Source organism: Paralichthys olivaceus, chromosome 20 (genome assembly GCF_024713975.1).
Source record: "Paralichthys olivaceus isolate ysfri-2021 chromosome 20, ASM2471397v2, whole genome shotgun sequence".
In the NCBI taxonomy this organism is placed as follows: Eukaryota; Metazoa; Chordata; class Actinopteri; order Pleuronectiformes; family Paralichthyidae; genus Paralichthys; species Paralichthys olivaceus.
Window position 1 is genome coordinate 9,728,054 of NC_091112.1, and position 22,307 is coordinate 9,750,360.

Sequence of the window (22,307 nt, forward strand, 5' to 3'; positions counted from 1 at the left end):
AAGTTACAACTATGCATTCTGCAGTTATGCAGCAGACTTGAACAAAAAAAGTTAGGGAGGCATAAAACAAGTGGCTTCAACTTCTTTCTCTGTAATGAAAATAATAAACCTTTTCTCACAATCACTATCAACCATGTTTGAAATAAATCATCATTTCTAAATGATTTTGGCTGCAGTCATCAGCTCTACTGTTTCATTATCCGTGTGTTTATATCCTCATCTTCATTTATTTCACAGAAACGCCAGAGGAAGACGAGAACAAGCCGGCAGGAACTCCACAGTCTCCGTTGTTAACTACTGATATGGGACAATGAGTTTGTTCTGCTGTTGCACAATGTAAGTAATTAAACCCTCAAAATGTAACTGTAAATGTTCAGATTTTGCTTCATCTTGCCAGATATTTGAAAAATGACAAATGTAAAGCCAATATTTGGTGAGAGTACAGCTGGTCCAACAACCCTCAGATGACCTCCAAAAGTTGCCTCTTTGTCCTGGGAGAGGGGGACGTGCCAAGTCCCCAGTCTGTGTGCCCTGCAAGTGAGCGTGGGCCTGGCAGCGCTGCCAGTCCAGAGACGGTTGGGAGTCCTGCGGGCCATCTGGGAAAGCTCCAGGAGGATCCTGGGAGAGCCTGGCGCTCGTCAGCGGGGCCTGGGATCTGAAAGTGAGCCATAATCATAAACGAAAACGCAACAAGGCACATGAATGGACCAGGAGAAAAGGTAAAAAAAAAAAAGCACATGATGAGCTTTAGCGTGACATGTTTTGGAAAGATTGAGTTGAAATTAACATTAATGTACCATTCAACATATGAAGATCTGTAAATTTTAGTAACAAATGTCTGATTCCTTCACTCTGAAAACACATCAGTGAGCAAACCTCGCACTCCTGATGATGCTTTGGCTTTCCAGAGCACTCTGGGTGTGTTTGCGTCATAGCTTTCCCCCACAAAACCTGCCCTCAATAGATTTATCATACGAAAATGACTGAAGGGATGAAAGAGAATACTTAAGAGGCTGAACAAATTTTTTTCTCTTAATGGTCAATTTAAGCAGCACTTAAGACTGCCTTGCTTTGAAGCCTTTGAAATTTTAATGATGACCTTGTTCTTGCGTGAATCAAATGCTTCAGCGGGGATCAGAATACGCATCGACTCTCGCTCACGTTTAGAAGCTCCCGCGCACAAACAACTAAACTTCGGTTCTCCGTGAATTCTCCAAAGATCCCGGTAGGTGGTAAAAGTGGTTAATTAATTACTCGGTAAATGTAAACACCCTTCAAGAAGTCGTGTTTGTGTTTATATTCGCTTTGATCGCCAAAGCCGATTAAGTTTGAATTCAAAAGAAACACTCATTTGAACAGGATGAAGTAAAAATACATTTCATTGTAGAGAGACATCAAAAATATGAAATACGTGCAAAAAAAGACACTTTCATTGGCTGCGACTTTCAGATTCATCACCACGTGCGTCTGCGGCGCCTGTAGTCTGAATCTTTAATAGTGTAGATGGATGGATGTGTTTATTTGTCCTCTCTGAGACACCTAACTCAAACGACTGATGTGTTAAATCTTCTTTCATCTCTCTTCTTAAGGGTCTATTGATCACACTGCGCTGTGGTCAATGTTACGACCCCCCACAACAGCCCCCACCCCGCCCCCTGCCTTCTTTTGCTTAATGTAGTCAATAATCGTAATGGTGTGATCAGTGCTACTCCCCGTGAAATGGCTGCACAGCTGTGACTGCTTCATTTGACTGGTGGGAGAGCTGGAGGAGGGGAAGGGAGGAAAAGATGAGAGATTCCAAGGGGGGGGGGGATTAGATTAAGTGATGGATGGATGGATGCACGGATGGACGGATGGACGGATGGATGTAGGAATATAAATGCATGGATGCAGGATTCATTTTGAAAAGTGTTAGAGGAATAAAAAATAAGAAGTCTGGTTTACAGCGTAACAGATGGGAGGATTGATGGAATGATTGGAGAGCAGAGGCGATGAGGATGGAAGGGAAGAGGAAAGGGGGGATGGAGGACTCTTAAAGCATCGTGGCATCCACGCTTCCCAGAGGAAGGAGATTAATGGCGTGTGCCTCTTCGTCTCCGTGCCTCTTTGTGCCAAGCGCCCCATCATAAAGCACACCTCACACATCTGGCACAAGTGTGGGGCGAGGGGCACCGATCGCTCTCTGCCTCTGTGTTTCATCCTCTCTCTCTGGAGGAAGGAAGTTTCCCTCGGTGCAGCTATACTGTGAGTTTACTGATTCTGGCGGAGGATTCGTCATATTCTGACTAATAATTACTCTGTGAAGATGTGATCTTCCATCACCAAGGTGACCCTCTTTTTGAGGTTACTGTATGTTCACCAGATGTATACCTGTCAATTACAGCACTTAGTAATCAACCTATTGGGAATGTTACCTTCATGTAGCCACTAATACAATTACCTTGTTAGTCACTGATAGGATTACTCTCCCACTGAACACAAATGAATATACTGAGGTATATGGGTGATGACATTCACCAGGCCATTGACATTTTTCCAAATGACTCGCTAACAAAAACTTTTTTGTACAACAAATTTGTTCTCCTGCTGCTTGTCTGGAAACATGAAACATCATGATTGACAGCTGAGACTGACTCATGTATTTACCGTGGCTACATCCTTTGATTGCTACTGTGTGGACTCCAGAATGTGTCAGTGTTTTAACCTGGAACATTCTAGCTTCATTTCTGGATATTGGGAGGAAGTAGAGACACGTCATCCATCTTTATATAGTCTATGGTCAAAGGTGTTTATATGGATCTTCTACAACAAAAGCTTGAGACCAATTAATTGTCCAATATCATCTAAACATTGTGTATCGTATATTTATCTTTGATTAAGATGTTTAATCTTTGCATAATGATACTTATATTAAGCATTTGCTTGTATTATTTTGTTATACATCATTTTTATTAGTATTTGTTCTTCTAACTGCAGTGTTTTAACCACTACTTTTTTGTTTTGCTGGTCCATATGTTGAACTGTCAGTGCTCCTCTGCTGACTTCCAGCTAAGCCAAGTACAACTTAGTGATTTAAACTCTCTGAAAGCTGTTTGACACAATCCAAACAGCAATTTGTCATAGAGATTTGAGTGAAACGCTGTATGAGAGGTGTTGAAATGTATTTGATCGGCAGTGAGAGGTGAGCAAAGGGTTGTGTGGTTACACATGTATCAGTGTTTGTGTGTGGGAGGTGAGGTTTTACAACACACGCAAAATATTGTGAGGGATATGTGTGTAGGCAATATGTAACTGAGCACTGAGTGTGTCTGCCCTCCGCAGCCGTGTGTGTGTAACCTATCTGAGGGTTGGAGGCGATCAGTCTCAGGTGGATTCCTGTCGACGCCAGAGAGCGGGAACGTTTGACGGATCGGCCTCCCCCACTCTTAGGACGCCACGTTCCTACACAGATGGCGTAATTAACGGGAGGCGAGCCAGGGAGGGAAATTTATCTTTGATCAGCACCTTCGCGCCAGATTGTCATCTATGTTAATATGATGATAGCATCAGTGCGCACGCGTGTACACACACTCACGTGCACACACAGCAAGAAATGGATGGAGAGAGAATAGAGGCTATGCAGCAGTCAGCCCTGAGGATATAGAGTTATGTGTGCAGTCTCTCTCTTTCACACACAGACACACACACACACACACACACACGGTATCCTCCTAATCCTTTGTTCACGGCATGGCACTGCACTCCCATACTGTGAGGAAAGCTGCGATGCACTTTGGAGGGTGTCTCAGACAGAATCATACATGCAGCACATACACATAACTGTGCAAGTGCATGTGTGTGTGTGTGTGTGTGTGTGTGTGTGTGTGTGTGCGTGAGGGTATGTGGCATTATCAAGACTATTTCACTCGGATACAGGATCAAGAATTCATGTTTTTACCACGAATTGAGGATTAAAACCCACACAGTCAAATTGATGATGTTTTTTATATTAACCTGAAATTAAATTGAAAATATTCAGGGGAGAGCTCGATAAGCAGAACTTCAAATAAGGCAGTGGGTCTCTGGGTTTTCCTGGAGTGTGTATGGCACCTCTGCCCATTAAATCTAGTGTGAGTGTGGTGTGTGTGTGTGTGTGTGTGTGTGTGTGTGTGTGTGTGTGTGTGAGAGAGAGAGAAAATGTCACAGATGAGCCACTTGCATACTTTCACCCCAGTGAGATATTAGGAGTAATGGCGTGTAGGTGTAATGGCATGTGCCATAACATCTGGGCTAAGAGAGAGAGGGAGAGAATTGAGAGTAAAGGGAGAAAGAGGAAAAGAGAAAAAGAGAGATGGAGGGATAGGTCATCAACAAGGTCTCCAGGGACCAGAGATGCTGTGGAGGAAGGAGGACGCGATGAGAGATTGATTGTTGATGGAAGAAAGTAGGAAGAGAAAACATGAAACAAAAGGGATAAAATCACAAAAGGAAGTGTGCAGGTCAAAGTAATAAAGGGAGGTGAGATTGAGGTAAAGTGGGGGACATTGATAGAAAAAAGAAGAAGATGAGTGAGAACTGAAGAGAAAGGAGAAGTGGCAAGGAGCAGAAGGGAAGAGATGGAAGAGTTGGCAAGTTTGAGGAACTGAGAGAGGAGGAAAAGGAGAGAGGGGAAATGAATGAGGAGAGCAGGAGCACGCTGGTGAGTGTTCAAACATTTCCAAACAGACCGACATGCAGGCAGAGGGAGAGAGAGGGGAAGGAAGATATGTAGACAGACAGAAACATGGAGGGAGACAGACAGCAGGGAGAACAAAGGCTGTGTTCCTCCGCCTCGCTCTGCTGCTCTCCAGTCCATCTGCTGCTTCTGCACAGCCTCCGATCTGTTTCACACTCATTTTCAGCCTCACTCTTCTCCATCCTTTCCTCCCTCTCTCTCTATCTCTCCCCAATCTCTTCTCCTATTGTGCACACACACACACACACACACATATATTTTTGCTCGTTTGCACCCGCAACTTGCACCATTCCTCCCACCCATCTTTTTTTCCCTTACATGGATAATTTTCTTCCAAACTTCCATCTGTTGTTTATTTTGAGCTTTTAACATATGACACAACCACTTCCTGCAGGAGACAAAAATAACCGAACGTACAGATTATCATACGTACAACTCCAATCCTAAACTAATATTTCCAATAATCTCAGTCTGTCTGTATGTGGACCACAAAACTCAAGAACCGTACATCTTATTGGCTTCACACTTGGTGTGTGTGTGTTATTAAGGGCCCAAGGATCTGAATTTGGTGCAATTTGGAGTTACAATACCTTTGATATTAGTAAAATGAGTCGAACTTCAAACCTTGTGCAGCAGCAGTGGCAGGGCTTCAGGGTTCGGCAGCCGGCCTTTATTTTCTGTGGCTCAATCTCTGCAGGTCACTTTTACAGTTTCAGAAAACAACCATCATTACCACAGGCCGAGCAAACAGCCCATTCCAAACAGGATTAGAACGGGCACTTATAACAAATGACCAATGATAGATAGAGTCACCATTTTTATGGCTGATTTTGGCCCCCAAAAGACAGGTGCACATTTTAGGTTTAAAACAAAATTGAAAAAATCTGAACCTATCCTTTGAGAGTATCTATAAAGAATTTAGTTTGATTTAACACCTGGCATGACTGGAGGCACATGTTTTTATTAGTCTACCTTTTCCCATTCAATTCATTAGGCATAACTACAGGTCAGAGTATGTTTTTGTAAGTGTATACACACACACACACACACACACACACACACACACACACACACAAACACACACACACTCACACAGTTGTGTGTATTTACCTCCTTTTTTCTGTTCTCATGACCTCTCGCATCATTTAGTCGCTGGTGACTCTCCAAACAGGGCCACCCAAGCAGCCTCCCATAATACGGTACAAAATAATGGGAGATTTGCTTTTATGAACACAGCTCTGGGACAGTTTGGACCTCCTATTTAGACTCAACAGGAGCTTGGCACTGAGTCCACACAGGTGCAGGCTGAGAGAGCGAGAGACAGAGAAGAGGAGAGAGAGATATGGGTCCTGCAAACAACAACATCTGTGTCAATGGCTGTTGCACAAAATTTCACCGATAAAACGGAAAGCAAAGGGGAGAGGAAAGAGTCACACAGAGAGGGGAGGGGGGGTAAGGAGTAATGCGAGGATTCAACATCTGTCAGTGTCTGTTATGCTTTCTACCAAATTGAGAGGGAAACTGAGAGAAAACGAGGTAGGAGCTTAAAATAGCTGAGAGAAAGTTGGTGGCTAGCCAAGCCTGGATGAAGTAATCCACCTCCAGCTGTTGTCCTGTTTGTGTATCAGAGTGAGGACAGAAGGGGAGGCAGGGACGGGAAGCTAAGACACCACTGAAGGTGTTGAAGAAGAGAGGGATGAAGACGGGATGGGAAGGTTAAATTGATCATGCAGGAGGTCGTGAGGAGCCAGCTGCTCCACAGCTGGAGATGTGAGAAGGAACTATACTGATAGCCACCGGTGATGAACATGTTTCTCCAGCATGTTCACCCACTCCTTCCTCTTATGCTAATCCTGAAGTTAAAAGTACATTTCATTATCCACAGTCCACTTATTCTGGGCTGGGCTGCAGAGGGCAGTCGATCTCAGCATGCCAGGCCTGGTGCAGAGTGCTGAGGCCTGTGGGCACAAAATCATAATAAAATGTTAGAAGATGCAGTTTGCAGGTGTCATGCAACATAGAGTTTAGAAACATGACTATAGAAAATAATTTCCAGTTACTACTCATAGCCTACCTTAAAATAGCCCACCTGTGTTTAAGGGTTTACTTTTGAGGCCTGAACAGGGTTTAAACAGACAGAGAGGATTTATTACTTAGTAGTTTGATCAATAGATATATTGCTTGATTTCAACACAGTTGCCTAAAGTGTATTCTAGTATGAATTTGAACAGCATGATCGTACCACACATCACATTTCAATGCAGTTAAATTAGTGAAATTCATTTTATGGAGAAAAGTCCTCGTAATTTTAAACCACCCCGTCAGGCACGTCATCCTGGTCCATAAAAGGTGGTTAAAGGACCTCAAATGAATCCATACATTTTGGGGCTGTGAAACTGCAACCTACCTGCCACCAGGTCTCTGTGATCCACGTTGGTGTTGGGCTCTATTGGAGAAGAGGATGGGGCAGTTGAACAGGTGCGTGTCACAGAACTGTGGCTATCTACCTCTGAAGGCGCCCTAGAGGTAACAGGCCACCGGGCACCAGCCCAAACGCCCAGCAGAAAATCTGTACTTACAGCAAGCATCAGTTTGGATACTGGGCTGACAAACTGCACAGACATAGAAAAGACACAGGTGAACATCCATCCTTTATCTACACCACATCCTTAGAGAGTTGCGTGATCAGCAGTCTTGGGTAAGAGGCTGGGTAAACCCGGGACAGGTCGCCAGTGTATCACAGGACCAACATACAGATGGAAACATTCATACCCACTCACATTCACACCTACAGTCAATGTCTCCAATTATCCTCACTCCGGACTGCATGTCTTTGGACAGAGAGAGGAGAAGAGAAAACACAAACTCACACATGACCACAGTTTACCAATTAACTATAATTATCACTAAAAACACAAATACAAAACCAAATACATGTGATGACATTTTTTTTAGAACAACAAGAATATTTGTTTTAAGGACTCTTGTCTCTTTCTGTTCGTACCAACAGATTTATCTCTGCAGCCTGTTTCCAAGTCATGACAAACAAATGCTTGCTTTATTTTTTATTTTGTTATTTACCATTTTAAAATGAAAGAGACAGTCCATTTGATTTCAAAAGTGATTTCTCCTTCACAACAGAACCTTTTAAGCTAGTAGCGATTCACATTCTTTCATCATTTAAGCTCTGAAAAACATCTTTGTTCCACAAAGCACATGGACATGTCAAATTGAAAAAAGAATTGCCTTGACTTAAGAAAAGAAGATATTTCATGAATAAGTGGCTTCAGTACATTTGAGTTCCATCACTGCCACTCTTTTCTTTTCTTTTTTACATCATGTCCTCGTTCGTTTCTTTAACACCCTCTTTCAGTTGTGGCTGGTTCTTTTATACAAGCAGTGACCTGTGGTTTGTGTGTGAACCTGAATCTTTCTGTATGAATTTTTTTTAACCACTTTCCTGGTCTGCTTGATAGATAAGTGGCAGTTTTAGGGGCAAAACGTTGCTTATGCTGAAATCAACAGGCTTTTGAAATTTGTCAAATTGACGGGCTTGAATAGGAACTGAAGCAGAGCACTCTTAACGTGATTGCATGTCAGAATCATAACCATGAAGAGGTGATTCATTTGTGATGTTTCAGCTTACAGTCAAAAGGCTCAAATTAAGTCATTTAAAAGCTGAGGAGACTTGAGGGCAAAATGGGCATTCCACCATCAGTGCTGCAGCGATGCAAACCCTGCATGTGTGCTCTATATACCCCAGTCAAACAGGTTTTAATACTATAATACTGACAGGAGATAAATCGACAAAGACATTTTTGAACCATGCATGACATTATTTTCTGACTTTTATTGCTTATTTTCTGATTGATATTGTTTGTGGAGAAATCTTGTGTTTTTTGGACATGGATAGGTTTAGACTAAATCGATATTTAACTACCATTCACCAACAATCATAGGTGATATCAACTCAGAGCCCAGACAATCCGAAAGTGTGAGAAATTACAGAGCCGTTCTTAAAGTCCCTGAACTGCACACAGAATCCTCAGGGTCTCTCTGATAATTATCTAAGATGCTTGATATAAAATATTTAAAATCAGGATGATTATCTCATAGTTTCCAAACAGAAAGAACCAAAGAGAGAGACCGACAGCTGATGGTCCGACCAAGCACCGGTAAACTTTCTGAGGCCCACGTCAACTAGTGTGCTGCTGTCAACAGATATTCTATCTGACAGTTAAAATCTCATCTGAAGAACCAATAACATGTGATGACCACATCTCTTTGATCATTTTCTCATTCAGACTCGTTTTTGCTCCACGCCACTCTTCATTTTGTTTTCCATGAAGTCACATGAGACACATGAGGTGGTGCGTTGCTACCTCTGAAGCAATAACCCTAATAACATTCTGTTGTATGTGATACACGTTCATGATGCAACCTGATTTCAAAATTGATTAGTCTAAACTTTACTGATTAACGTTGAGGAGCAGAGGTCGAAGTACATCTTTACTTCGACCTCTTTGACTGGTCAGCTCCAAAAGTTCATCATATGGAAAAACCTTCCAGAGTGACCATCCATGCTTTGTTGAGTTTCTTCATACACACAAACACTGGGACAAAAACAACACCCTGCTTCTAGCTACATTGTCACGGAGGGTAAACAACATATTTAATGTAGGAATGCAATTCCAACTATTTGTAAGTTTTCATTTTCATTTCATTTTTTTTTAAACTAGGTCACACCAACAAATCAATTAATACGAGCAATGTAATGTCTGCCCCTCCGGTCTGGCCATTGTTGTTTCCAACCCCTGAAGTTGCTTGGAATTATTTTTTCAACATCGGAGCCCATGTCATGTTTTTTGGTCTCAACTCACTCTGAGCAATTTTCTCTCTTCTGAGTGCCGTGCATCGACAATACTAGTAAAGATTGCCTCCTGGCTGTTACTCATGCATAGAAAATGTCGCCTCTGTGTTGTGGATTTCACCCAATGCATAGAAAGTACTGTAGATGTGACTATCGTTATTTTTTTGTGGCCATGTTTTGGAATCTGTCAATGCTGATAATAATGAGAGTCTTTTGTGGTTGGAGAAAAGATGTTTTGTGTCTCTTTTTTGAGGCAAACAGAAATCACTTTGTTTGTGTTCCCTCCGAGTCAAGGGCAGACTAATATGTGTGCTCTTTCAGCGTAGTTTAAGTTTCCTCCCACATTTAAAGAATAAGGCTGAAGGAGATCTTTGTTGTTTTTAAAACTTGCTCTAATGCAACAAACAGAATTGTATTTATTTAGTACAGATAAGCAAGGCAAATAGGTGGATCCTGGGCTGTGGAGTTGTTGAGAGGCCAACTTGTTGGATGAAAATGTGTGTAACTGATAACTGTATTTGAGAAAGAACATATGCACTCAATGCTCATATCAACACAGTTTAAGGGGTCATTACTTGTGCCGATAGTTTTGGTTTCAGATTGTGGCTGAAAAGAGGAGCTGCAGAAATGGACAGTAGGAGGTAATTACCCAAATGAAAATTATGAAAATGAGTGAGCTCAATATTTCTCCTTTAATTTATTTAAGTGCACACACAGAATCAAAGAACAAAAGACGCTACTTGTTTCTCCCCTTACATAAAATACATCTTCATGTCTCTATTTTGCATCTTTATATCACAGTTTTATTGTAGATAAAACATTATCTCCTCATTAAGTTGCAGAGAGGCGTTAATCGTAAATGGGCTCCCCACATAGCTCATCAGTTTAATGCAAAATTAACCTTTCACAATTAGCAAGAAGACAGGATACACCTCTTTGTCTTTAAATAGTGAGAATGAGTAGAGTTTACTGCATTTTTGCATTAAAGAATGTTCTTCCTCTGCAAATACAGAAGATTCATGGCACGTTTCTCCCTTTTTTCCAGACACATACTGTTATGTCCGCATATACTTTTCCAACACACACACTCACACACACACATTTTCTCCTGTCTTCTGTGCAGGCTATTAACCTGTCTGCCTTCTGCAGAATCTCTGTAATTTGGCTGTCAGTTATTAAAATTCTGCCTGCTGGCACACAGAAACAGAAAAGGTCCCCAGCTTTCATTCTGGACCCTAAAAGGACTGACTGCTAACGCACATGTGCGAATGTATGTGACGTCCTGGGTACTGCAGGTTTGACACTGGGCCCAGCACTCTGAGTGGATAATTGTATATGTGATGAGAGGGGTGGGTGAAAAGGAAGGACTGGCGTTTGCTTAACAGTATGAATGTTATAATAAATTGGCGAACAGTTGTGTTACTGTAAGGGAGGACAGACTGTGATTTCATGTGCTGGATGTGTCTTACTGTGATGGAAAGACTCTAAGTGAATGTTTTGATTTCAAACCACTAAAAATCAGGATTAGCTACTAAGAGTCTCAGGATCTTAAGACCTGCTCTTATAGATCTTTAGTTACACTGTGCAGTCTGAAATGAAATGCTGAAATGCAGCATTTGCTTCTCATTTTTGGTTTATTCGGCAGAGGTTGTGACTTCTCGTCTCTCTGTCTCCCTGGTTTTGCAGCCATGCCGAAAAAGTGCTCCCCAGCACATAATCCCCCTGAAAACAAAGAGGTGTAATTTGTACCTATGCCAAGAAGGTTTTTTTCTTCATCTAAGCTTGTTTATGTGTTTGAGTATACAAAAAAAACCGATTCAACCAAACTATGAAATTTTGAGGAGGGCATGACTCAAAGAAGAACCCCTGAATTCGGTGCAGATCTGGATTCAGAAGTTTTTATCAACTTTCATGAAAAAGATTTTTCGAACATTTTTGGTAAAGCTCGATTGAATTTAAGTGGACTATTGGGCATTGGCGAAGGTATGATCTGTGACTGCCATTTTAGTTTAATTACTGAGCTATAGAGGTGGTTTCCTTTTCTTTTATTCTTTAATGCTAAGCTAAGCCAATTTGCTTCAACCTGATGTATTCCTGAGGTCATACAGGAGCATGGAATTTAGAGAAAAAGCCTTTTATGTTTTTGACAACAAAAGGAATGTCAGACAGAAGTTGTGTGTTGAACATGTACATGTGCTGTAGAAGAGAAAGTATCAGACCGTATATCGTTGAGGTTGATGTGTAGCCCATTGATTTGTGCATAGATGATGTTTTTATGTCTGCATGGTCATATCACAAAAACAGAAGATCTACTGCGCCATATTGAAAAACATTTCACCCTTTCTTTTCAGGCTAATATGAACCATACACTCCCCCATGAGCTCGCCAAGAATAGAATGGCAACGGTGGAACGTTGAGGGGGTGTGCTTGATTATTTATTTGTGTTTCAACTGGGGAAATCGGAGCTCCGTCACCACTATGAGTCATAAAAGCCTGTTTATTTAGAAACCAGAACTTGCTGCTCGACAGGCCATTACATCTGGTGGCAATTATATCATTCAGCTCTCCATCCCACATGCTGAATTCAATGCATATGTGGGAGTTGCATCACATCAGAGCGTTGTACTGTATGTGTGCGGGTGTGTGTTCTACATGCCTTGCTACACAGTTTTTCTTTTAATCAAAAAACGATGTCCCAGTTTTTGACTTATTAGTTTACGATAGTTGTGTAAAAGTCATTGTTGAGTGTTTTTGTCCCTCAAAGATGAATCTCTGACCCCTGATATTTGCTGTGGAGGTCAATTCGTGTTCTCGCCTGGGTGAAGAATTTTTCCATAAGCTTTTTATCACCGAACTGAACGAGAAGTGGGTTTCAGAAGAATGCTGATTTTTTCTTGTGGTTTCTTTTCTTACGGGGCTCGGGTTCAACAGCTGCTAAAACTTCACTCAGAGCTCGGCCGTTGAGGGAAAACATCTTGTTTCATTTTAGCGGCTCTGTTGTTAAAGAATTGGAACGCTCGCTTGCTCGCTCTCATCTCCGCGCTGCTCTCTCACCCTCCTCCTGCCTCCTTCCCTCTCTCCCCTTCTCTTCACCTCAGGTCCTGTCAAACCGCTCACCGGGGAGAAACAGAAGGTGTGTGGGTCCTCAGAGTTGTGTGTGTGTGTGTGTGTGTGTGTGTGTGTGTGTGTGTGTGTGTGTGTGTGTGTGTGTGTGTGTGTGTGTGTTTAAGCGTGTTTCTGTGCATGTAAACTCTCTAAGTGCACTCTTGTCTATTCAGTTGTGTGCAAGTGTGTCCATGTGACTCAGTGTGTGTTCTGTTTAAACCCGCCGTCTCCAAAGCCTTACAAGGCTCCCTGCGTATAATTGGTGACCTATTACTTTCTGCCCATTGCATTTGACAGATATGAATTGGAGACTGCCATGCAGACATGCTGATTAATGACAACCACAATTGGTACCTTTTAATTGCCGAGGATGAGAAGTCAGGCACTGCACAGAGAGAGAGAGAGTCAGAGTGATGAACGCACACACGCGCACACACGCACACACACACTCTTTTGCACACATCTGTAATTATAGGTTGTGTGTTTGTGCTGCATCTCTCTCTGCCCATCCAGGTCATTTCTAACATTGTATTGGAGTCATTTTAATCAACCAATGTTGGGACATTATGGAGCCAGCTGTTTGTCAAAGTGTGTGTGTGTGTGTGTGTGTGTGTGTGTTTTTAGCTCTCACGTATGTGAATCCATGGGGGGTGGCATTCGTAATGTGTGTGATTTAGCACACATCTGGTCATATACACTCCACAAGGGAGCAGAGAGTTATATTTGCACACACCACAAACACACACACATACACACACAGACATACCTAAACCTATCTACACATGATGTGGGAGGCTCCTCAACCTAAATCAATCTGCGCTAATTGCCGGTCTGTGCTCCCCTGCGTCTTTACCTTTCTCCCTGTCAGATCTACTTGTCTGATTTGACAAGTAACTCCCACATCTTCGAGCCACTGCGATCAACTCCGGGAACTCAAAGGTCTCACGGTGTTGTGATCTCACCATGATGTCAAGACACCGTGTTTCAGAAATAGCTGCGCGCTTATCTATGATCTCTTGCAGTTAAGTCTTCGAATTAGGTAACGTGTGGTTAAAGTCATGCATCGCTCCTCTGTGAATTCTCAACTCGAAGTACCTGAGGAGTTCAAGTTAAGTTTACTAAAACTATCCATCATATGAAACACAGACATAAAGCCTCTCTTTTAAACAGCACATCGATTCAGCTGTGAAGCTGCAAACTTGGATTTACAATTTGGAGAAAAATGAGGATTTGGATTTATATTTATGTGAGTCTCTGTTTTCTGCCTCTTTTTACAGCTTCTCTGGCACGCCTTCCTGTTCTTGTCAGAGATGCAGATGATCCGTTACACTCACTCCATCCACCACTTGCAAGCCAAATAGAAATGGTCTTGTCATCAATTCGGATGTTGCCAGGAGTCGAAAAACGGGACCAAGAATAGAGGAGGCTGCTCACAGCCACCAGGGCCTTAAAAGGGAAAAGGTATGAGGAGAAAGTAGCTGTTCTGTGTCATTTCCACAAAAGCAGACATCTGTCTTCCTTTGGCATTTCTCCCCACACTGACAGGGGTCATGAGTTTGTGTTGTGTTAGCACGGGGGTTGCAGTGATTCTGTTCAACTCAATGGAATGATACGAATGTGACAAGAAAGGCAAAGAGCACATAGACATAACAACAGAAACATGACAGAAACCGTGGATTTATGGGACAGGCTGTCCATAGAAGGCCATTCATTTCATCACATTGAGCTCATACTCTATATAGGAATCCTTTGAGATGACTTGATGGTATAAAAAAATGGTAGAATTAATCCATCTGCTACTTGGGCATGATTCACTATTGTCGCGATCCTGGAGCGAGCCCCTCATTAGCAATTAGCATATTAGCAGAGGCTTCAGGTGAGGACATTTGGCACAGCAGAGGGGGTTAATGTGAATGCCTGTGACGAGGGAATTGAAACGGGGAGGGAGGGGACGGGTGTCTAAGTGGGCCTGCATGCCTCTCCCTCAGATGGAGCTGTACTTTAAACAGCTGGAGGAGGGTTGCAGACGGGCTACTGGGAGAAAATGCACAAAAGAAAGGGGGGTGCTTGGGTTGGGGGGGCATTACGGTCCCTCGGAGCAGTTGTTCGAAACTATAAATCCATCAGCTATATTTCAGCGAGGCTGGCCGCGCTAATAGGCGCATCTAGTTAATATTTTATTAAGTGTAAGATGTGTGCATGTGTGAGCTCAGGGGGAGGAAGGGATGTTGGGATTGTGTCACAGTAAAATGTGGCTCACGGTTACGAGAGAAAGCGACTGTGTTAAAGGAAGACGGACACACTGAGACTCGATCCCACCATTTACTGCCCTGCTGCTGTAAAACCAATTCATGCAGGGCGATATTTTAAGCAAAAATGAACTTTGTGTGGCAAACGCTTAAAACAGAAGTGGGAGTTATTTTTGACAACCAGATGGTTTGGTGATATTTGTATCTGTCATTGATTACAACCTCTAACTAGAATGGCACTCAGCAGAGCGCATCCCTCCACCAAGGCCCAACAGTCCTTTCATGAATCAGCATCCACGTCAAGATTTTGTAATGCTTTCACCTAAAACCCTGCACTTGCACGCTAATATACCCGGCTTGTGTTCAGATTTCCTGCGCTTCAGCTCTTCTCCTTCTCCTCAGTCCAGATGCCATCGGAATAAGTGAATTGTTGACAGCATTTCTGTACATAGAGGGACACCTATATATGCACACACAAGTTAAATCATCTGCTGGTAAGCCATTATATAGTACTATTTGCTTTTGTATTACCATCAAGTGGAGTATAGAGGAAATGGTGACAGTGATCATCACAGTAATACGACTCTGACTAGAAAATGTTATGTCAATATATTATCACAGCTCACTGGCAGAAAAGTATTAAGGTTATAAAACATTTCTTCAGGCTTTTTTACCATTAGCAGCTTTATAATGAAGTTGACCAGCATGGAGTCAGGTCATGCTCTATCTAATCACCTACCTCAAGGCTTTTCTTAGTCCCAGAAACCTGATCGCCGATCGTGGACAACAATACACTGACTCCAGAGGATGACTGGGAGGCAGAGAAAGACAGACTTCAAACCCAGATGGGCTTTGATACGGCCTCTGAACCGGTCCCTTGTCATCTAATGGATGGTGGCAAGAGAGAAAAAAGGGGAGGGAGGAGAGGGGTGAGAAAGAGAGAGAAGGCCCAGGGAGGTTTTGAAGTGAATATACTTGAATCGTGATCAAAGAAAAGTGAGGAGAAGACAAGACAGGAAAAAGTCAGAGGAATTAGATGCCCTTCAGACGGTTTTCACTTAAAGTTACAACTTAAACTTAACTTGACTTATCATATTGCTTTTACCTTTTCTGACGTGAGACCATAATAACAAATATCATGTTTATGCTTCAAATCCTAAAATAAGTAGTTGAATAATTCAGAACATGTACTTTAGGAAACATATAAGTCAATGTAATGTCCTCTGGAGTCATGGAGACATAGCTGAGTCCATGAGAGATGAGTTTTCTGTGTGTGTGTGTGTGTGTGTGTGTGTGTGTGTGTGTGCGCGCGCACACCATGTTTCTATGGCTTGTGTTCTGACATCTGTTTCTGATGAGAGGGCTAAACGGGTCTTGGATGGGCTGTGTGACCAACTGTCTGTCCCAGAGCACAGAGAGCTTGACTCTGTGGCCGCTAAATCAGCCCAGCTGAAAGGCTGCCATCTGAGTTGGACTGTGTCTATGTGTGTGTGGGTGTGTGTTTAATGTTTGCATCATGTTGTGGGTACAAAAATCTGTTAAAATCATCATTTATGAGTGACTCACCTCCCATCGGTAGAATAAAATCCAGCCCACTTGAGAACCAGAAGTTAAATGAGAACCTTAATAAACAATCAGGGTAAGGATAAGGGTTTGTGATTGGAGATGTAGCAGTTATGATTTGGGTTAAGGTAATTAGAAGAATATAAACTTATGTTTACATGTATAAATTAAGGAATTAAGAAACTGAAGCAAAAGCTAAACTGAAACTAACTAAACTTGTTTTAATTTTAAAGCACAACTAAGACATTACTCACAAAAAAACTCACCTGCTCAGAAAAACCTCTAAACTTGTTCTGTTTTGTGACAATTGGTTTGTCTATGAAGGCCATGTGATGTGACTAAAAGCTCCATAGCAGCTACATAATAGATTGTTATTGTTGTCTAAATCTATGATGTGTCAGTTAAAGTGGTATCAGGGTGAAAACAAAGCCCCAGTTTGACTACACAAATTTGTGTATTCTGTTACTTCCATGTTATATGATACTGTAAGATTTGAATTTGAACTATAAAGTGTGCATGAAAGAAAGGTTGGACTCAAAAGTAGAAAAGTGGTCGTAGAAAGAAAACTTGTGATTCCACTGCTCCCCCTTCTCTCTCGCCTCCTCTCTTTATTTCCCTCCTGTGCTCATTTTCAGTGGGAGCGGCGGCAGTGGGAGAAAATGTGAGATCCAGATGTGGAGCCCTCTCTGCAGATGTGCTCACTTAGAGGCCAAGAAACGCTAATCTGCTTTGCTGAGTGCAAACACGCAGACACTCACACAGAAGCATGAAAGCGGGCACACGTATTTGCACATTTTACATAAACACCTATTTTCAGAGAGAAAATTACATATGCAGTCAGAAATTTATTTAGAAATTAAAACCAAAGAAACACATAAAAAAATCCATGAGACTCAAATCCCTGTAACACTGCTGTTTATTTACTAAACAGTCCCTGGCCTCTCAACAGGAGACTCACATCTACACATTAACACTCAGTGGTTTTAAAATGGTTTCAAATATTAAGATTTCATATGTTCACCTCCTGGCACATTGTTCTAGAAACAAGCTGTGGGGAAAGCAAGTCTTTTCCAAGGACCAATGACATGAATAGGAAGGGCATCGAATGACATTGATATTTAAAAATCGAACAATGCTTTTGAATATAAGCCACTCCTCGTGTTTCATGTTGCTTTTAGAGGAGAAAATAAGAATTGAATAAAATGCTGTGGAATAGAATAGAATTAAGGCTGCAATAATTATTTCCAGTTTCGCTTAATCTGTTTTTAATTTTGAATATTTATTTGTTACCTTATTTGTAAGTTTATTCATTCAAAAATCTTTGGAAATTGTGCCAAATGTCCTTCACAAGCTCTAAGATCCCAAGGTGACACCCTCAATGACTTCTTTTGTCAGAGCAAAAATAAATATTTGGTTTACAATGCAAAAAGCAACAAATTGACAAAATGGAAAATCTTTAATTTTCCAAAATAAATGCTTTGAATAATCCAACTATTATCACAATTGTTACAGAATAAGTTTGAGTTGACTATTCCATTAATGGACTCAGTGTTGAGTGGCATTGTAACACTGTCCTGAAGCAGCTTTTAAAGATTTATATTATTATTTCCATAAAATCCTTGAGATTTCAGATACATTTTGAGCCAGTCTGTTTTCTGCTTCACATTTAACAGTATGTTGCCTCATTGTTGGTTATTTTATGCAGCAAAACTGTGCTGATGACTCAATACTTATGTTTCACTGTGTACTCACTGTGCAGTACATTGCGTAAGCCAAAGAAATTGCTCTCTCTCTCTCTCTCTCTCTCTCTCTCTCTGTTTCTTAGTGTGTATGTGTGTGTGTGTTGTGTGTGTTGGGGGGGTTATTGGGGAGTCAGATGAGCACAGACATATCAATGTTTATGTAGGGGTGAAAGGGTGGAGCTATAAAGCAGCTTTGAAATATTCAGTAGTGAGCAGCACATCAACATCAAGGTGAAAAAACTGATACTAATGCAAGAACATGTGTGTGTGTGTATTTGTGTGGGTGTATTTGTGTGTGTGTGTGCGTGTGTGTCCCCTGGGCCTGTTGCTCATTATTCGTCCTTGTGTCCTCCCAGCCAATGATTATTGATCGTGCCACGTTAAGTATGGAGAGGGCACCTCATGGTGACAGCTCGACTGGTGCTGCAGCACCTTGATCTTCTCTGAAGGGAGGCAGGGCAGGCAGAGGGAGTAAGGGGGGGAGGGGGCCTCAATGTGAAGCTGTGTGTGAATGTGGGAGGAGATGCTTGGGGGTTGGAGGTGCAGAGACGTGTTGCTGGATGAGGCAGTAAGGTTTAAACACGTGCACGTGGCCCCTTTGTATACCATCATTAGTCAGAGACTCTCCAGGGGATGCACTGAAATAAAAGTAAAAATATAAAGTAAAGAATCCATCACACGTGTAGATATAAGCTACACAATATGCAGATGACAAGTGTGGTAATGACAAACTGGAAGAGAAGGAGTCAGGGTCACGGAGGGAGAAATCAATTGACACGGCTCATACAGTGGTGGCAGCAGCAGGGATGAACAAAGTAGAACCAGCAGCAACGACACAATGAAGGAGCACTTATATGGATGTAAAGCCTGCCTCACTGTTGTCATGCAATGTGATATTAGCTGGTGCTCGGGCTAAAGCAATTATACCTGCGTCCAGAACCTGCACCCTGTCTTTGTTTATTGTTGGACTGTAGTTCTGACAATGATCAGTTAATGCAAATGTGAGTCAGACTGTGTACTTTAATATTACCATGTGGGCTACAAGGAAGGAAATAAATGCAGCCCTTGATCGTTCATAACATGTGTTGTTGTGCGTCATGACCATTAATAAAGATTCAGTTTTTATCCTGTTTGTTTTCCTGAAATACATCTTTTGGTAATGATTTCGATTACAGCCTGAAACATACAGTGTAAATACTCCAGATTTACACTTTTTATACTAATGCCACCAGTAAAGTATATATGGGTACTCAGAGATACGATGTGAGGTGTTGGTATAAGGGGGTGAAAATTCAAGATTTTACAAAGAACTTATACTGTGGTTATTTTATATGGTTTACAGTTATCGTCCGTATTTTTTTTGCATGTGCAGCAGTTACCAGACCTGCTCTGTTTGCTTTTACAACAAAGACAGGGTCATTTGAAACCATCAACCTGTGACGACCAATAACAAATCTTTCAATCTGAATCAGAGTCAAGCAACTCCTTATCATCTATTACTAAAACTGTGCCAGAGTGAGTTTGTTTTGCTTTATCAATAATTTGCACCATATTCATCTTAGCTAACTGTTCAGGCAGTGGGAGGGTCACACAGGCACAACTAGAAAGATTCCGATATCTTGACATTAGGATGCATCATAAATTGAAAGATGGTTTGATATGTGGAGGAATGTGAAACCAGTTACAAACTCATTCTGCAACAGGAAGGTTTTTTTTTGCTATAAATAAATTGTACTTAATCAAAGCTACTTGGAAACATAAGCTGAATCTACATATTTATTCATATTCAATACATTTAATTTCTCTCATTGTGGTTGGATTGCGACAGATAACGGCCCCACTATTCATTCTGGTGGTTCAGGATCTGGAGCGCTGCCTACTGGCTCGCATCAATGCCCCCCTGTTTGTTTTCTCCACGAGAGTATAGATGAGTCAACTGATTGGCAGTCAGACGGCACGCGCAATGATAATGCTAAATCTTGGCCCCGGCTAATCTCTTCAATTATTCAAGGAAAGAGCAAGGAAGAGGAATAAAAGAAGTGTGGGGAGGGGGGGAGAGAAGAGGAAAGTAGTTAAAGACAGTAAATGAAATGCAGAACATTACCTAATATTTCCGACTGAGGGAAATCTGCTTCTTATTATCACCCACCTTCACTGGTGCAAGCTCTGCCTAATGCCTTAATCTAGCTGCTAGCCACTGCCACCCACCACAGTGTGAGACTCACAAACACAATAAAGTAGCACTGCCTCTGCCAACACCACACACACACACACACACACACACACACACACGCCAAGCACTCCAGCATATGGGTCAGATCTAATCGCAATAATTTCATTTCCCTCCTCATCAGCTCCAAGCCAGATAGACTAAGTCCCATTTGTAACCACTGCAGCGCTACTGGAAGGAAATATGACAGATAAGAGGACTCTTGTAATAAGCCGGCTGTGTGGATCTGATAAATGAAGAGAGCTTTTGCCAGTTAGCTAGAGAAATATATTGTGGAGCGGCAGAAACCCGAGTGCGGAGGCTTGAGGATTCATAAAAATAAACGGGGGAAACAAATTAACTTTGTTGATTAGCGGCAAAGATGGAGGAAGCCGCTTGGAAATGACTCGACGACGCCTGGGAAATCTTGGGGAGTGTGAGGCAGCGTTCCGATATCAAAGAGGAGGAGGGGGTGGGGGGGGAGAAAAGCAGAGATGTGTAAGATACAGTAAATCCTCGTAGGCATCTTTTCAACGACAGTCACTCCTCTCTCTTTCAATAACAAATCTCTCACACATGCACACACACACACACATATGTACTGACACACACTTTCTACCCGTTTCATCTGTTTCCAGTTAAAAGACAGATGTTGCGATGCTGTTTGCGATGGTGTCTGTTTAGACTCGGGCCTGCGTCATCCCCATATGGTTTCAAGAGGCAGAGGTGGAGCTGCTCAGGCAGGATTTGAAATGTAAATAGAACAAAGTATCATGGAAGGTGGGTAATTTTTTCCCCATGGCAGGTTAGCTGCATTGCAAAGGCTGTGATGCCTATTTGAGCACCATCGTTTCTCTGTGTGGCGTGTAAAACCATGTTTGACATGGTTCAGAAATCAAGGCAAAGTTGCAATGTGAGAAGTTACATTAACACAACTCGATTTCAATGGCACGACTGTTTAAATAACTGGGCTGGAATGTGAAGGCTTTTTGAGTATTATTCTTCGGAATCCTCCAAACGCTGAAGAGCCAGTTTATCTTCGGTAACTGAGTTTCCAGGTATTTTCTGCAAAGGGAATATTCCAGGTCAAAAGGAAAGTGGAGGAAGTTTTCTCTCTCTCTCTCTCTCTCTCTCTCTCCAGAGGGAATGCTCCAGTGCGTCTCATCGAATCAGCCATGCAAGACCCAACACATAAACAGTCACCTTGTCAGTCACCTTGTCAGTCACCTTGTCAGTCAGTCAGTCAGTAGACCAGCTCTCCATCCAGAGTCAGTCACTGATCCTCCTCCCTCCATTTCCCAAACTCCTCACCGAGCTTCACAGACCTGAAATGATCCAGTGTCTCCTCCACTTACTAATGCTCGGTGGAGTTGCAGAACAAAATTAATTATGAATGCTTCCACTTTATTAAACCAGTTTGTCTGTTATATGTGTAGAAGCATTTTTATCTGTAAATTTTTTATCTTACTCATACTTGACATATCAGAGGGAAGTTTGGGGTTTTTCGAGTGAATTTCAGAAACAGACAACGCTACAGGTATCCATAACATAGGATGTAATAACGTGGATATGATGCATGTAAGTGCACTAGTCAAAAAAAAAAAAAAAAAAGTCCAGTCAGATATAGATGTTTTAATGAGGAATTGTTACATATTGTATCTTTAACTATAAATGTAAATAACAACATTGCTATTGGTGCAGAGTGAAGAGAACATCGGATGCCTTTTGTGAAAAATGTCAAAACATTTTGTAAAATAAGAATATAAAAAACTTATATAATATATACTAATATAATAAATATGTATCTTGAAGTGATCAGTTTACTTGGAAATCATAATAATTACTCATAAAATAA

General features: G+C 41.8%; 1 protein-coding gene across 1 annotated transcript in view; it reads left to right on the top strand.

Annotated features, from left to right (window-relative positions):
- Positions 1-490: 490 nt before the first annotated feature.
- Positions 491-22,307, top strand: part of runx1t1 (RUNX1 partner transcriptional co-repressor 1) — a 92,627-nt gene continuing 70,810 nt past the window's right edge. The window contains exons 1-2 of the mRNA XM_069516175.1: positions 491-719; positions 13,967-14,150. The gene's annotated coding sequence lies outside the window, so the exon portion shown is untranslated. The remainder of the gene's footprint in view (positions 720-13,966; positions 14,151-22,307) is intronic.